This window comes from Cherax quadricarinatus, chromosome 71 (genome assembly GCF_038502225.1).
Source record: "Cherax quadricarinatus isolate ZL_2023a chromosome 71, ASM3850222v1, whole genome shotgun sequence".
Classification (NCBI taxonomy): Eukaryota; Metazoa; Arthropoda; class Malacostraca; order Decapoda; family Parastacidae; genus Cherax; species Cherax quadricarinatus.
The window spans coordinates 20,950,639-20,968,138 of record NC_091362.1 but is presented as its reverse complement, the minus strand read 5'-3'; the positions used below and the strand labels follow the sequence as shown (position 1 = coordinate 20,968,138).

Genomic DNA, 17,500 nt, shown 5'->3' with positions numbered 1-17,500 from the left:
CTGAGCTCTGAGCTCTACCAGTGAATCATGTAAGATCTGAGCTCTGAGCTCTACCAGTGAATCATGCAAGATCTGAGCTCTGAGCTCTACCAGTGAATCATGCAAGATCTGAGCTCTGAGCTCTACCAGTGAATCATGCAAGATCTGAGCTCTGAGCTCTACCAGTGAATCATGCAAGATCTGAGCTCTGAGCTCTACCAGTGAATCATGCAAGATCTGAGCTCTGAGCTCTACCAGTGAATCATGCAAGATCTGAGCTCTGAGCTTTACCAGTGAATCATGCAATAATAATAGCAATAATTAATAATAATAATAATAATAATAATAATAATAATAATAATAATAATAATAATAACAATAATAATAATAATAATAATAATAATAATAATAATAATAATAATAATAATAATAATAATAATAATAATAATAATAATAATAATATAATAATAATAATAATAATAATAATAATAATAATAATAATAATAATAATAATAATAATAATAATAATAATAATAATATAATAATAATAATAATAATAATAATAATAATATAATAATAATAATAATAATAATAATAATAATAATAATAATAATAATAATAATAATAATAATAATAATAATAATAATAATAATAATAATAATAATATAATAATAATAATAATAATAATAATAATAATAATAATAATAATAATAATAATAATAATAATAATAATAATAATAATAATAATAATAATAATAATAATAATAATAATAATAATAATAATAATAATAATAATAATAATAATAATAATCCTAAGCGTGTGTACTAGAAAACTTGAATTATGTCCACAAATCCTTGAGGCATGCCTAAATGAGACTACAGCTGGTGATCAAGCCTGGGATGCACCAGCTGAACGCTTGCTGCAAGTCTGTAAGCCAGGCTGCAGGTGCAATGGCGGCTTCTCACCGGCTGTCGGAAACAACTGTGTGCGTGTGGAAGATGCGATAACAGCCTCCTGTCTCTCTCTCTCTCTCTCTCTCTCTCTCTCTCTCAGTCCCGTGTTGGCCTGCTATAACAGGCTGAGTAGATGAATTCAAGTATAGTACATAAGGCGAAAGATACTCTACCACAAGCATCTTGTAGTCTAAGTTAGTCTGGATTCCACAAATTAGTCACCTGACCCTACAAGGGTCAGGTGAATTTTTTCCCTCTAACCAAAGAGGTGTGGTGTTGCAGTTACCAAAACACACCGTAGATGATGTGTATGGTGGGTTGAAGTCACTTAATGGAGCAAGTGTGGCATTTATCTGTATGTTACATACACGAGAAGCAAGGTTCTTAAATCAAAACAGTCGACATGTGGAAAAAGGAAATGAGAAAAGAACTCAGATGCGGTCAGTAAATTAGGAGTCAAGTTAGTCTACGTACCTATGTACCAAAAGGATCATACAAGCGGTCAGGAAATTAGGAGTCAAGTTAGTCTACGTACCTATGTACCAAAAGGATCATGCAAGCGGTCTGTGAATCAAGATTCAAGTAAGTCTAAGTACCTCCCTATGTACCACGACACCTAACAGCCACCACCAGGATGGTTCCAAGGTAGCTCTACACAGAGCCAAACTTCATAACGCTCCACTCAGAGCCAAACATGACATGGTAAAGCTCTGCACAGAACGGAACGTCGCTCCAGTAAAAAGCTTTCTTTGCAACATTCGTCTCTGCCCTACCCACTCGTCTCCTTTGCAACATATCAGTATTCTCAACATGCACTCATCGCCAGTGCTATAATCAAACTAAGCCTTAAACCCGTAAGGGTCATACACTTAACCCTCACGAGACCAACATTTATTTTTTAATTTTTCGTCTCAGTTATTAATCAGTTTCAAGATTAGCAAGCGCCAGTTCCCCCGAGTCTTGACCGGACACTGACTGCGAGTATTCCTTCGTTTTGATGATTTTCACGAGTCACCTTGGAACAATGGGATTACAAAGGGATAATTCGTCTGTCAATTAGACTGTTGATGAGATTATTATTCCAGGGAGTAATAACCAAGGGAGGAACTAAAGCAAATTGTGACTACATTGATTTCATTTGCGTGTCTGCCTTGTTTAGCGAGTGTTTTTTAAATAATTTTTTCCAGAGTGCATGGAAAGCACTCTAGGGAGGGTGTATACACAGTGAGGTGTATATTTCTGTGTATATGCGCTGAGAGTTTGTTTTAATGCCACTAGTTGAGATTAAAGTATTCTGGACTGGTGGTGAACAGGCGACACACAACGTTAACGATCCTTGTGAAGTATTACCAGCTATTACAGTTATTATTACACATAAAGCTTGTTGACTGGTAGTGTACACCACCAGTCAAGAATACTTTAATGTCTTAAATAGGGATTTCAGTTGTCTTAGGGTAAATACATAGAGGGATACACACCTGTCCTTGTATGTACTCTCAGAGCTACACACCTCTTGCTTTATACACACTGAGAGATACCTAACCTTTCGTCGTGTACTAATACACACACACTCACACACACACACACACACACACACACACACACACACACACACACACACACACACACACACACACACACACACACACACACACACACACACACACACACTGAAAGAAGTGAACATGACTCTTACTAAGGACAATCTTCCAATGATTTTCCCAGACATGATCTCGAAGTCACATAAATTTGTGGAATACACTAAGGGGCTTTACTTGTCTTCAACAACAAATCAGTAAAGTCAGTGTGACTTTCCCCCAGTGAATTACTTTCACACACATATATATACCTTCATGTTATTGCTGCTTCAAAAAAGAATATACACGGTTACATAATTCTCTTTATTAAATGACATTACAACGCACTGTATTGCATACGAAAGTATATCTTTGCATATACAATGTATATTAAATAAGGTTGTAACTAGGTGCAGCCAGCCACTTGATAGATACGCATCAGTCATATATAAGACATATATACCTGTCATTTCTTGGAATATATATCAATCATACAACAGACATACATACAATACGTGTGACACACAGGTATCTCCGTTGACGAACAGGAAAGATGATATTGCATACCATCCTGTCATCTGTTAGTTATATATACCACTTTCCCTCAGTATACTTGTTTAAACAATAGATATACCAAGAGGGATCGTTGGTATTATTATCATTTCTCTCAATTTCAACTATTTGTCTCTTATAGTTAGCAATCTAACGGTCTCAGATTAATGTGTTGGTCACAATCTACTAACACCACTGTTGTCAGCACGGTTGTGGCATCACTGTTGTCAGTAAGATGATAACACCACTGTTGTCAGCACGGTTGTGGCATCACTGTTGTCAGTAAGATGATAACACCACTGTTGTCAGCACGGTTGTGGCATCACTGTTGTCAGTAAGATGATAACACCACTGTTGTCAGCAAGGTTGTGGCATCACTGTTGTCAGTAAGATGATAACACCACTGTTGTCAGCACGGTTGTGGCATCACTGTTGTCAGTAAGATGATAACACCACTGTTGTCAGCACGGTTGTGGCATCACTGTTATCAGTAAGATGATAACACCACTGTTGTCAGCACGGTTGTGGCATCACTGTTGTCAGTAAGATGATAACACCACTGTTGTCAGCACGGTTGTGGCATCACTGTTGTCAGTAAGATGATAACACCACTGTTGTCAGCACGGTTGTGGCATCACTGTTGTCAGTAAGATGATAACACCACTGTTGTCAGCACGGTTGTGGCATCACTGTTGTCAGTAAGATGATAACACCACTGTTGTCAGCACGGTTGTGGCATCACTGTTGTCAGTAAGATGATAACACCACTGTTGTCAGAACGGTTGTGGCATCACTGTTGTCAGTAAGATGATAACACCACTGTTGTCAGCACGGTTGTGGCATCACTGTTGTCAGTAAGATGATAACACCACTGTTGTCAGCACGGTTGTGGCATCACTGTTGTCAGTAAGATGATAACACCACTGTTGTCAGCAAGGTTGTGGCATCACTGTTGTCAGTAAGATGATAACACCACTGTTGTCAGCAAGGTTGAGGCATCACTGTTGTCAGTAAGATGATAACACCACTGTTGTCAGCAAGGTTGTGGCATCACTGTTGTCAGTAAGATGATAACACCACTGTTGTCAGCACGGTTGTGGCATCACTGTTGTCAGTAAGATGATAACACCACTGTTGTCAGCACGGTTGTGGCATCACTGTTGTCAGTAAGATGATAACACCACTGTTGTCAGCACGGTTGTGGCATCACTGTTGTCAGGAAGATCCACTTACACAAACCAAGAATTGAGAGACAAGTCTTGGCTGTTAATTAGCTTAAGGTTAGTTTCTGAGGTATAACACTATCGTTCACCTGGTTTGGTATCCTCATATATACCCATCCCCAGCCTGAGGTAGACTCCCATCTGGCTCGCAGACTTGGACTCCCAGCTGGCTCGCAGACTTGGACTCCCAGCTGGCTCGCAGACTTGGACTCCCAGCTGGCTCGCAGACTTGGACTCCCAGCTGGCTCGCAGACTTGGACTCCCAGCTGGCTCGCAGACTTGGACTCCCAGCTGGCTCGCAGACTTGGACTCCCAGCTGGCTCGCAGACTTGGACTCCCAGCTGGCTCGCAGACTTGGACTCCCAGCTGGCTCGCAGACTTGGACTCCCAGCTGGCTCGCAGACTTGGACTCCCAGCTGGCTCGCAGACTTGTACTCCCAGCTGGCTCGCAGACTTGGACTCCCAGCTGGCTCGCAGACTTGGACTCCAGCTGGCTCGCAGACTTGGACTCCCAGCTGGCTCGCAGACTTGGACTCCCAGCTGGCTCGCAGACTTGTAGCCAGATGGACTGATGGTTGGGAGGATTCTGGAGTTTTAGTCGTAAACCCCACCTTTTCCGGGGTCGTAAACCATAACTTGTTGTAGCAGCAGCTGGTGGTGTAAAGCTAATGGTTTAGCAGCAGCTGGTGGTGTAAAGCTAATGGTTTAGCAGCAGCTGGTGGTGTAAAGCTAATGGTTTGGCAGCAGCTGGTGGTGTAAAGCTAATGGTTTGGCAGCAGCTGGTGGTGTAAAGCTAATGGTTTGGCAGCAGCTGGTGGTGTAAAGCTAATGGTTTAGCAGCAGCTGGTGGTGTAAAGCTAAGGTTTAGCAGCAGCTGGTGGTGTAAAGCTAAAGGTTTAGCAGCAGCTGGTGGTGTAAAGCTAAAGGTTTAGCAGCAGCTGGTGTGTAAAGCTAAAGGTTTAGCAGCTGGTGGTGGTGTAAAGCTAAAGGTTTAGCAGCAGCTGGTGGTGTAAAGCTAAGGTTTAGCAGCAGCTGGTGGTGGTTTGACAGCTTCAAATTTAGGTCCAGCTGGTGTTGCAACAGCTGGTGTTGCAACAGTTTGTGTTGAACAGCATGTAATACAACAGCTGCTATTGCAACTGTTTGTGTTGCAACAGATGGTGTTGCAACAGATGGTGTTGCAACAACTAGCATTGCAACAGCTGGTGTTGCAATAGCTTATGTTGTAGAAGTTGGTGTTGCAATCTTTTGTGTTGCAACAGTTGGTGTTGAATTAGCTGGCGTTGCAACAGCTGGTGCTGCACGTAGCAACAGCTGGTGCTGCACGTAGACCTCGTGAAGTCCAGCTTTCTTACAACAAGGAAACAGCGAGAAGCAGTCGGGGTTACCCGCATGATGCAGGCAACAGCGGTGATTGCTGTGGCAAATGCAAGCGAGCAACTAGCCGGTAGTCTGGCGTGCAGGCTACCTGTAATCTGGCGTACAGGCTGCCTGTAAACTGGCGTACAGGCTGCCTGTAATCTGGCGTGCAGACAACCATGCACTAAACTGGCGCCAACAGCTTCATCTCTTCCCTCAGACTCACTCCGTCCAGCTTGCTTCTCACTCTCGAGATAAAAGCAAGCTTTGAGAAAAGTTTGAAGAGAAAGTATGGCTGGATCCTTAGAAATGAGGTTTAAGTATATTGTGGTGTGTTGAGTACGTGTCACACACACACACACACACACACACACACACACACACACACACACACACACACACACACACACACACACACACACACACACACACACACGTGAAGAAACTACAGAAAGTGTAAAGGTTTGCAACAAGACTAGTCCCAGAGCTAAGAGGTATGTCCTACGAGGAGAGATTAAGGAAATCAACCTGACGACACTGGAGGACAGGAGAGATAGGGGACATGATAACGACATACAAAATACTGAGAGGAATTGACAAGGTGGACAAAGACAGGATGTTCCAGAGATTGGACACAGTAACAAGGGGACACAGTTGGAAGCTGAAGACACAGATGAATCACAGGGATGTTAGGAAGTATTTCTTCAGCCACAGAGTAGTCAGTAAGTGGAATAGTTTGGGAAGCGATGTAGTGGAGGCAGGATCCATACATAGCTTTAAGCAGAGGTATGATAAAGCTCACGGCTCAGGGAGAGTGACCTAGTAGCGATCAGTGAAGAGGCGGGGCCAGGAGCTCGGACTCGACCCCCGCAACCTCAACTAGGTGAGTACAACTAGGTGAGTACCACACACACACCCCACACACACACCACACACACACCACACACACACACACACACACACACACACTAGTCTAATGGGACACACTCGCCAACACAAGAGATATGTTGTATTGTGTGAGGGAGTTGGAGAGAGAATTCCATTTTGTCATTTTTCTTGAGTTGTGCTCGACGGCAGAAAGATTTTGGGATAAGACCGCGATGCTCTTCTGCTATTGTGGACTTAGGGAGATTCAGATTCTGTGGTAGTGTACGTAATCCGTTTTAGCTTCCATGTTTTCCAGATTAGGCGAGGCTCAGATTTTGCTAATTTAACCGAGTCTGGCTTAGCTCCTGGTCAAGAGACAACCTTATTACGTACTGCGCTCAGTCAATCTTAGTTTACCAGAAGGAACGACCTCGCAGCTGCACTCTGGCACATTTTTCAGAACAACTTCACTTACTTGCCTCTCTGGATGGGCCCTGAGACTTCTATACGATCTGTCTCCTCATTGTTGGCCACAGCTGTACTTACCTATCTGGGTGCTGAAGGGTTAAGCCACAGCTCCTGGCTGTATAGTCTTCTACGATAGATATCCTAACATACATCTCTCACACTTCTTATGGAAGGAAAAAATATCTATCCGTTATTCTTCCCCAAAATTATTTTTTATTAACACATCGGCTGTCACCCACCAAGGCAGGGTGGCCGAGAAAGAAAAACTTTCATCGTCATTCACTCCATCACTGTCTTACCAGAGGCATACCTACACTACAGTTATGAAACTGCAGCATTAACACCCCTCCTTCAGAGTGCAGACACTGTACTTCCCATCACCAGGACTCAAGTCCGGTCTGCCAGTTTCCCCGAATCCCTTCATAAATGTTACCTTCCTCACACTCCAACAGCACGTCAAGTCCTAAAAACCATTTGTCTCAATTCGCTCTTATCTAACACGCTCACGCATGCTTGCTAGAAGTCCAAGCCCCTCGCACACAAAACCTTTTCCCCTTCCCTCCGACCTTTCCTAGGTCGACCCTTACCCCGCCACCCTCCAATATAGATTTATACACAATCGAAGTCATCTTCATTTGTTCCATCCTCTCTACATATCTGAATCAAGCCGTATGTTTTGGTTCTTCCAGGGTTCAATAGCAGGAAGTATGACTGAAAGCTACAGTTTTTGGGTTTCTTGGGGTATATTGACTTAATATTTATATGGTGTTAGTATTTATCAAACTCTGGTGCTCTAAAGTACTGTAATATCCTCACCCATCCTTCAGAGGACAGTCACTGTACTTCCCACCTCCAGGACTGCAACATTCCCTCCCATCCTTCAGAGCACAGACACTGTACTTCCCACCTCCAGGAGTGCTACATCCTCACCCATCCTTCAGGGCACAGTCACTGTACTTCCCACCTCCAGGACTGCAACATCCCCTCCCATCCTTCAGAGCACAGTCACTGTACTTCCCACCTCCAGGACTGCAACATCCCCTCCCATCCTTCAGAGCACAGTCACTGTACTTCCCACCTCCAGGACTGCAACATCCCCTCCCATCCTTCAGAGCACAGTCACTGTACTTCCCACCTCCAGGACTGCAACATCCCCTCCCATCCTTCAGAGCACAGTCACTGTACTTCCCACCTCCAGGAGTGCTACATCCTCACCCATCCTTCAGAGTACAGACACTGAACTCAACACCACCAGGAACTTCTTACATGTGTGGTAGCAGAAGTTAATGCTACTTAAACACCTGACATCTCTCAATTTCCAATCTCTCACAGGCGCACAAAGAAAACTCTTCAACACCTTATCGTATCTCTCAGACTTAGAGAGCTCCACACCCTCCCGTCATGCACACTCGCATGATAAATAAACAAATCTCTCAGGTGGGAGGAACTCTATAAGTTGTGAATGATTCATGACTGGGAGTGTACCCACGCAGCCTCTTCATTTCTTGAAGATATCTCTTGTGTTCTTTGAGGCGGGCGGGAGACCTCATGCATGCGGAGAAGGTCTGGCTTCGGCACCTGGGTTCCCTTGTTCTCGTCAACTCACAGAGGAGGTCTGGCCTCGGCACCTGGGTTCCCTTGTTCTCGTCAACTCATAGAGGTCTGGCCTCGGCACCTGGGTTCTCTTGTTCTCGTCAACTCACAGAGGAGGTCTGGCCTCGGCACCTGGGTTCTCTTGCTCTCGTCAACTTACAGAGGAGGTCTGGCCTCGGCACCTGGGTTCCCTTGCTCTTGTCAACTCACAGAGAAGGTTTGGCCTCTGCACCTGGGTTCTCTTGTTCTCGTCAACTCAATGGGGAGATCTTACCATTGTATACCAAGTTTTCCAGTGTAAACTACCGGACAAACACAGTATTGTTCCCATCTTGTTTTCCAAACTGTGTCTTGGGGTCCCAGGTATTCTTACTCTTCCTCCTCCTCCTCCTCCTCCTCCTCCTCCTCCTCTTCCTCTTCCTTCTCCTCCTCTTCCTCTTCCTCCTCCTTCTCTTCCTCTTTCTCTTCCTTCTCCTCTTCTTTCTCTTCCTCCGCCGGGTGATATGGGAGAGAGGAACTGAATTCATCTATTTGTGGATGCTGGGGTCGAATGTGTGTGTATGTGTGTACTCACCTAATTGTTATTGCAGGGGTCGATCAACAGCTCGGGGCCCCGCCTGTGTGTGTGTATGCACCAGTCAATGTTGCACGAATCGTGGCTTACGAACACAGCCCCAGAGCTTTAGCCAGGGCATGAAAAATTACGTAAAAAAAATCTACCAGAGATCTGACTGACGAGACTTAAATCCTAACTAACAGCAAGAATCAAGACAAAATATGCAGACCTTCATATTTCGATCCGAAGCTGCGACCCTCCTCAGAACAGACTGAAATAAGGAGCATAATTACAGAGGGTTTATAATGTTAGGTTCAAGGTTTATAATGTTAGGCTCAAGGCTTATAATGTTAGGTTCATGGTTTATAATGTTAGGTTCAAGGTTTATAATGTTAGGTTCAAGGTTTATAATATTAGGTTCAAGGTTTTTTCGTTCCATTTTTGCAATTTCTATAGGATTCGATCCGAGGAAGAGGAAGATGATCCAGTTCTTTTGATGTAGAGTCTTTGAGTATCAGTGGTTAGTTGAGTGCTGGTAGTTAGTTGAGTGCTGGTGGTTAGTTGAGTGCTGGTGGTTAGTTTAGTGCTGATGGTTAGTTGAGTGCTGGTGGTTAATTTAGTGCTGATGGTTAGTTGAGTGCTGGTGGTTAGTTGAGTGCTGGTAGTTAGTTGAGTGCTGGTGGTTAGTTGAGTGCTGGTGGTTAGCTGAGTGCTGGTGGTTAGTTGAGTGCTGGTGGTTAGTTGAGTGCTGGTGGTTAGTTGAGTGCTGGTGGTTAGTTTAGTGCTGGTGGTTAGTTGAGTGCTGGTTGTTAGTTGAGTGCTGGTGGTTAGTTTAGTGCTGGTGGTTAGTTGAGTGCTGGTGGTTAGTTGAGTGCTGGTGGTTAGTAGAGTGCTGGTGGTTAGTTGAGTGCTGGTGGTTAGTTGAGTGCTGGTGATTAGTTGAGTGCTGGTGGTTAGTTGAGTGCTAGTGGTTAGTTGAGTGCTGGTGGTTAGTTGAGTGCTGGTGGTTAGTTGAGTGATGGTGGTTAGTTGAGTGCTGGTGGTTAGTTGAGTGCTGATGGTTAGTTGAGTGCTGGTGGTGAGTTGAGCGCTGGTGGTTAGTTGAGTTCTGGTGGTTAGTTGAGCGCTGGTGGTTAGTTGAGTGCTGGTGGTTAGTTGAGTGCTGGTGGTTAGTTTAGTGCTGGTGTTTAGTTTAGTGCTGGTGGTTAGTTTAGTGCTGGTGGTTAGTTGAGTGCTGGTGGTTAGTTGAGTGCTGGTGGTTAGTTTAGTGCTGGTGTTTAGTTTAGTGCTGGTGGTTAGTTTAGTGCTGGTGGTTAGTTGAGTGCTGGTGGTTAGTTGAGTGCTGGTGGTTAGTTGAGTGCTGATGGTTAGTTGAGTGCTGGTGGTTAGTTGAGTGCTGGTGGTTAGTTGAGTGCTGATGGTTAGTTGAGTGCTGGTGGTTAGTTGAGTGCTGGTGGTTAGTTGAGTGCTGATGGTTAGTTGAGTGCTGGTGGTTAGTTGAGTGCTGGTGGTTAGTTGAGTGCTGTTAGTTGTGAACTTGTAGTTCATCACTTGTGAACTTGTAGTTTCATCACTGACTGTTGTAGCTGGTTGATCCTGACTGCTGGTTGTTCCTGAGTGCTGGTTGATCCTGAGTGCTGGTTGATCCTGAGTGCTGGTTGATCCTGAGTGCTGGTTGATCCTGAGTGCTGGTTGATCCTGAGTGCTGGTGGTTCCACATTGCTGAACCTGATTCACTTATCACCTGATGGGCTCCTCGATATTTAACCCTCGCTGGTGAGCAGATTTACAGCGTCACTTACCTGAGTTTAATGCCGCGTGAAATTCATGAACCGGTGGACCAGCTGCGCAGTAGTTGTGGTCTCTGGTGGACCAGCTGCGCAGTAGTTGTGGTCTCTTTTGGACCAGCTGCGCAGTAGTTGTGGTCTCTGGTGGAACAGCTGCTCAGTAGTTGTGGTCTCTGGTGGACCAGCTGTGCAGTAGTTATGGTCTCTGGTGGACCAGCTGTGCAGTAGTTATGGTCTCTGGTGGACCAGCTGCGCAGTAGTTGTGGTCTCTGGTGGACCAGCTGCGCAGTAGTTGTGGTCTCTGGTGGACCAGCTGCGCAGTAGTTGTGGTCTCTGGTGGACCAGCTGCGCAGTAGTTGTGGTCTCTGGTGGACCAGCTGCGCAGTAGTTGTGGTCTCTGGTGGACCAGCTGCGCAGGAGTAAAGGTCTTTGATGCGCTTTTCTTGTTTTCTCAAGTTTCAAGCTTATCAACTGCACGAGGGTCATTAAGGCCGCTTCTTACATCTATCAAATAAATTAATATATATATATATATATATATATATATATATATATATATATATATATATATATATATATATATATATATATATATATATATATATATATATATATATATATATATAAATATATTGTAACTCGTGTGGGTCACTGAGAAGGTATTATAGACTCGATTCTCCGTCTTGTTATCTCTAGACCAACACAGTAGCTGACTGTACTCACAAATACCTTGCCTCTGTGTAGGCGTTGCTGGCTGGTATCATGTGGTCTATCTGGCAGTGGTCCAGACCATCAGACCACTAAGTTGGCCAGGGAGGTCCACCCCTCTCTCTTATTACTGCTTTGTCTCCAGCTTCCTCTCCCTTCTCTCTCTCTCCTCTCTTCTCTCTCTCTCTCTCTCTCTCTCTCTCTCTCTCTCTCTCTCTCTCTCTCTCTCTCTTTCTCTCTCTCTCTCTCTCTCTCTCTCTCTCTCTCTCTCTCTCTCTCTCTCTCTCTCTCTCTCTTTCATGTACCTGCTAATAAGAAGATAAACATAAAAATATTTCTGTTATTTTACTAAACTAAAGTGAGTAACACTAAGAAGAGGATACAGATGTTGTTATTGTATATCACTGGTTCACCTTGCTCACTCAGTGAGGTTAATCTCTTCTGGGTTTTAACAGTAAGTGGAGAAGTGGCATGGTGGAACCTAAGAAGCTCTAGAATGGGAATCTACTGAAGATATTTCATGCTGGTTCTACACTCCTTCAGAGTGCCTGCAGTCTGAAGGATGGGTGGGAATGTTGCAGTGTTTGAGGTGGGAAGTACAGTGCCTGTACTCTGAGGGATGGTTGAGGATGTAGCAGTTCTGGAAGGAGATGTGGGGATGCTGGACTTCAGAGGGTCAACTAAGCCGTTATGTCAGCACGCTTCTGGCAAGACAGCAATTGAATGAATGACGGTGAATGTGTTTCCTCTTTACTTTTCAGCCACTCAACCCAAGTGGGAGACGGCCAGTGCCTTAAATAAAACCATAAATCACTGATTCTCGCTTATTTGACTACATTTCGAAGATGCTTGATTTTATCAGCACCATTGATTAGAGAGGATTAGAAGCCCCGTGTACTAGTGACCCTAATTTTAGCTAAATAATGTAAATACATAATGAATGGCGCAGGTAAGGTGCTGAAGAAAGGTCATTTCTAGCTTCATTCTGCGTTTTTATGAGTCGTGCTCGCGTGTTTCCTGCGAGCTTTGCACTGACTTTTCTGTGGTAATGATACAACAATGCTGTCTTGAGGAATTGTTGTTGTGCGGCGGCTGCGTCAGCTTGGATTCCTCTTACACTTGTAAACAATGACTGTGGGATGGTTGTTCACACACTGACCATTCTCATTGATTCCGATCATCCTTATTGACACTCTGACCATCATTGTTGACACTCCAGTCCAGGCTGAGGGGACTGCTTACCTCAAACTCTTCTTTTTCCACCGTTTTTATTTGTATTAGACTGAAGACGCCACTGGCTGGCGAAATGCTTCCTCGATAAAGATTCCAAAATGTCGGTTTTCTAAGCCCTTGATCACAAAGCTGGTGAGGAGGGAGGCGCAATAACAGTGCTCTAAGACTCACCAGGACCCTTATAAGAGCCATCTGGCCGAGTTGTTAACGCACTGGCCTGTTCAAACCAACCTAGCAAGGGTTGAGTATATTGCGAGACACCTCAGCTGGATCACTTCTTTTGTGTATCAAGGTAGCCCTTGGTATCCAGAGTTTCAGAACACACTCGCCATGAGTTCAAACCAACTCCCGTTCGGAGGTTTGCTTACAGTCGTGTGGTTAATTACGATTTCGTGAGGCAAGAAGCAAGGCACTCTAGGTGCATGGGTGCCTGGCACCCATCCGGTGCGAACTAGCTTCGGTATTCAAGGAATAGCATAAATCCAGAGGTGAGGGTCACACACTGCCTGGAAAACGGAATTCTGATCCACTTCCTTGGATCAAGAAAATGCTGAATACTCAAGGCACCAACTTTAAATATTTTGTAATATCACTAGAAATATAAACTGCAGCTGTATTCTCTCTCTCTCTCACTAAAATTTTTTTTCTCTATTTAGTAATACAGTAATTTATTTTTTAGATCTATTGATAAGTTGTGAAGAGGAGGTCTGGCCACAGACCGGACCCTCTCCAGGTATACTCTCCAGGTATACTCTTCAGGTATACTCTCCAGGTATACTCTCCAGGTATACTCTCCAGGTATACTCTTCAGGCTTACTCTCCAGGTATGCTCTCCAGGTATACTCTCCAGGTATACTCTCCAGGTATACTCTCCAGGTATACTCTCCAGGCTTACTCTCCAGGCATACTCTCCAGGTATACTCTCCAGGTATACTCGAGAATATTCTACTTGGAGTTCCAAAAGGTTCTTCCTTGCTGCTGGTGATGGGCTTTTGATCTAAGGAATCAGAGCTGCCTCACCTTTCCTGGGATAGAAACTGATAGCCTCCTCTTCACCCGAGGCTCTTTATGCCCCTTACAGGTTTTGCGCTTATATATATATATATATATATATATATATATATATATATATATATATATATATATATATATATATATATATTATATATATATATATAAATATATATATATATATAATATATAAATATATATATATAAATATATATATATATATAATATACAAATATATATATATAAATATAAATATATATAATATATATTGTCCTTGGAGGCAAAGAGGGGAATGTATGAGAGTGTAGTTTTACCAACGCTCTTATGTGGGTGTGAGGCGTGGGTGGTGAATGTTGCAGCGAGGAGAAGGCTGGAGGCAGTGAAGATGTTATGTCTAAGGGCAATGTGTGGTGTGAATATAATGCAGAGAATTCGTTGTTTGGAAGTTAGGAGGAGGTGCGGGATTACCAAAACTGTTGTCCAGAGGGCTGAGGAAGGGTTGTTGAGGTGGTTCGGACATGTAGAGAGAATGGAGCGAAACAGAATGACTTCAAGAGTGTATCAGTCTGTAGTGGAAGGAAGGCGGGGTAGGGGTCGGCCTAGGAAAGGTTGGAGGGAGGGGGTAAAGGAGGTTTTGTGTGCGAGGGGCTTGGACTTCCAGCAGGCATGCGTGAGCGTGTTTGATAGGAGTGAATGAAGACAAATGGTTTTTAATACTTGGCGTGGTGTTGGAGTGTGAGCAAAGTAACATTTATGAAGGGGTTCAGGGAAACCGGCAGGCCGGACTTGAGTCCTGGAGATGGGAAGTACAGTGCCTGCACTCTGAAGGAAGGGTGTTAATATTGCAGTTTAAAAACTGTAGTGTAAAGCACCCTTCTGGCAAGACAGTGATGGAGTGAATGATGGTGAAAGTTTTTCTTCTTCGGGCCACCCTGCCTTGGTGGGAATCGGCCAGTGTGATAATAATAAAAAAATATGTATATGTATGTATGTATGTGTGTGTGTATGTGTGTGTGTGTGTGTGTGTGTGTGTGTGTGTGTGTGTGTGTGTGTGTGTGTGTGTGTGTGTGTGTGTGTGTGTGTGTGTGTGTGTGTGTGTGTATACTCACCTAGTTGTGGTTGCAGGGGTCGGGTCATAGTTCCTGGCCCGCCTCTTCACTCGTCGCTACTAGGTCACTCTCCCTGAACCATGAGCTTTATCATACCTCTGCTTAAAGCTATGTATGGATCCTGCCTCCACTACATCGCTTCCCAAACTATTCCACTTCCTGACTACTCTGTGACTGAAGAAATACTTCCTAACATCCCTGTGATTCATCTGTGTCTTTAACTTCTGTGTCCCCTTGTTGCTGTGTCCCATTTCTGGAACATCCTGTCTTTGTCCACCTTGTCACACACACATGTCGTTATCATGTGTGTGTGTGTGTGTGTGTGTGTGTGTGTGTGTGTGTGTGTGTGTGTGTGTGTGTAATATATTAATTACTGGAGGGAATAACACACACACATCGGGGCAAGGAGCAATGAATCGACCCCCTGCAACCACAATTAGGTGAGTACACACACCCACAATGCTTCCTGGAATTAGGTCCGCTAAGAAGGTCTGGTCTGGTCTCAGAGTAAGACCCGTTGTAAGCCGTAATATAAAGTCTTAAATCAGGGAGACTTGAGTGTGTGTGGGCGTGTATGTGTGTGCCTTGTGTGTGTGTGTGTGTGTGGGCGTGTGTGTGTGTGGGCGTGTGTGTGTCTTGTGTGTGGTCCTGTGTGTGTGTGTGTTGTGTGTGGTCGTGTGTGTGTGTTTTGTGTGTGGGCGTGTGTGTGTTTTGTGTGTGGGCGTGTGTGTGTATTGTGTGTGGGCGTGTGTATGTGTTTTGTATGCCCATGTGTGTGTGTGTGTGTGTGTGTGTGTGTGTGTGTGTGAGTGTGTGTGTGTGTGTGTGTGTGTGTGTGTGTGTGTGTGTGTGTGTGTGTGTGTGTGTGTGTGTGTATGTGTGTGTACAATCAATGGCAGTTTTTCCATAACCAAGCACCATACATTTCCTCCCCCGAAAATAGTTTTCCTATCGATACCTGATGGCCTGCAATCAGGACTAAAATAACCCATCGTAATGGTGCGTTATCTGCCTCCCACACGCCACTTGCTGCCTCTGATTGGCCAAAATACTTTAACCAGTCACGTTCCATTTTGATCTCCAGCCAGGCGCTGATTGGCAGGCTTGGTGAAGCTTATTCTGTGAGTGGTGGAGAGCGTACCTTCTGACTCATGAGCTTTCACCATGATACCTGGCTATCCTACTGGAAGCTATCCCTAAGCTATCCTGGAGCTATCCTGCCTGAAGCTATCCTATAGCTAACGTGTAGTGAGAATGCCTGAAGATACTCTTTAGCTATCCTGCCTGAAGTTATTTTGGAGTTATCCTGATGCAATCCAGCCTGAAGCATTTTTGGGGCTATCCTGCCTATAACTACCCCGCAGCGTTGAGTTACGACTGCAGCTTAGCGCTGATTACTGTACGAAGTGGTTACAAAAATCCTTTTATTGAATTAATTCTCTTTCAAGTCAAATTTTATTTTATAGGCTGATAATTACGATCACTCTGGTAATGAGGATAGTCTCTGCAGCTGGGGTTACCTTGCTGTGTAACGTAGGGACAGAGAAGGTAAACAGTGACTGTTGGTGTCGTCACGCTGGGGTTACCTTGCTGTGTAACATAGGAACAAAGAAGGTAAACAGTGGCTTCTGATATCGTCAAGCTGGGGTTACCTTGCTGTATAGCGTAGAGACAAAGAAGGTAAACAATGACTATTGGTCTATCGTCAGAATTGGTGACTGCAACAAGGCTTCCTTGACAGTGTTTGTGTTTTGAGTTCCAATGTTATTGGCAAAACGGATCCGGTACAGAGTTTTGCACCCTTTGAGGAGTTACTGGAACACACCTGGAGACTGTTGGTGAAGGCTCTGGAGGTGAACACTTCTTAAGTGCTGAGGGACTGACCACCTCAAACTTACTGTATTGGTCGAGGCTATGGAAGTGGATCCTCCTCAAGACTGTGTGTGTGAATGACTCTGAATCTCTGATCACTTTAAATTCTACTAAACATGAGTGTTTTTCCGACAGGTTGACCTTGAGATCTACTCTAGCAGACATCCAGGTAGGAAGAGGAAAGTTGTGAGGTACAAGAGAATACAGAGAAAATCGTATGAGAGGCCACAAACTCTAAGTAAAGCAGTACAATATGTGCCAGGTTAGGTTAGGTACAATTTGTCAGGAAACAAGACAAGTGTTTCCTGACACGCGTCTTAGTCATATGATAACCCGCAGCTGGTGCTTTTGGTCATCTGACCGAGGCCTTCTACTGGCTTACTCCTCCATCCCTTCAAACATTAAAGGTCTCAGGGTTAATGGATATTGGGAGGGACGATTGAAGTGAGCAGGAAGGAGTCAGTAGTGGTAAATATAAATAGTGAAGGCTTGTTTGGGGATCAACAGTGTTGGCGATAGCTGAGGGAACTCACTCCTGGATGAACGGGGAAGCGATCGATTGCCTTACCGATTCATTATAGTGGAGTGAGGGGTGAGAGAGAGCAAGAGAGAGGTGTGAGTGAAAGGGAAATGTCTGTGACCCCTCAAACAG

The 17,500-nt window shown here is 44.2% G+C and overlaps 1 protein-coding gene across 7 annotated transcripts in view; it reads left to right on the top strand.

The window, feature by feature from the left end:
• The window catches only part of Shab (Shaker cognate b), a 260,520-nt gene that overhangs the window by 99,039 nt on the left and 143,981 nt on the right, over positions 1–17,500 (top strand). Inside the window, exon 3 of one of the 7 annotated variants that reach the window (XM_070100116.1) lies at positions 16,984–17,017. The exons of the other annotated variants lie outside the window; for them this stretch is intronic. The gene's annotated coding sequence lies outside the window, so the exon portion shown is untranslated. The remainder of the gene's footprint in view (positions 1–16,983; positions 17,018–17,500) is intronic. 7 annotated transcript variants of the gene reach the window in all.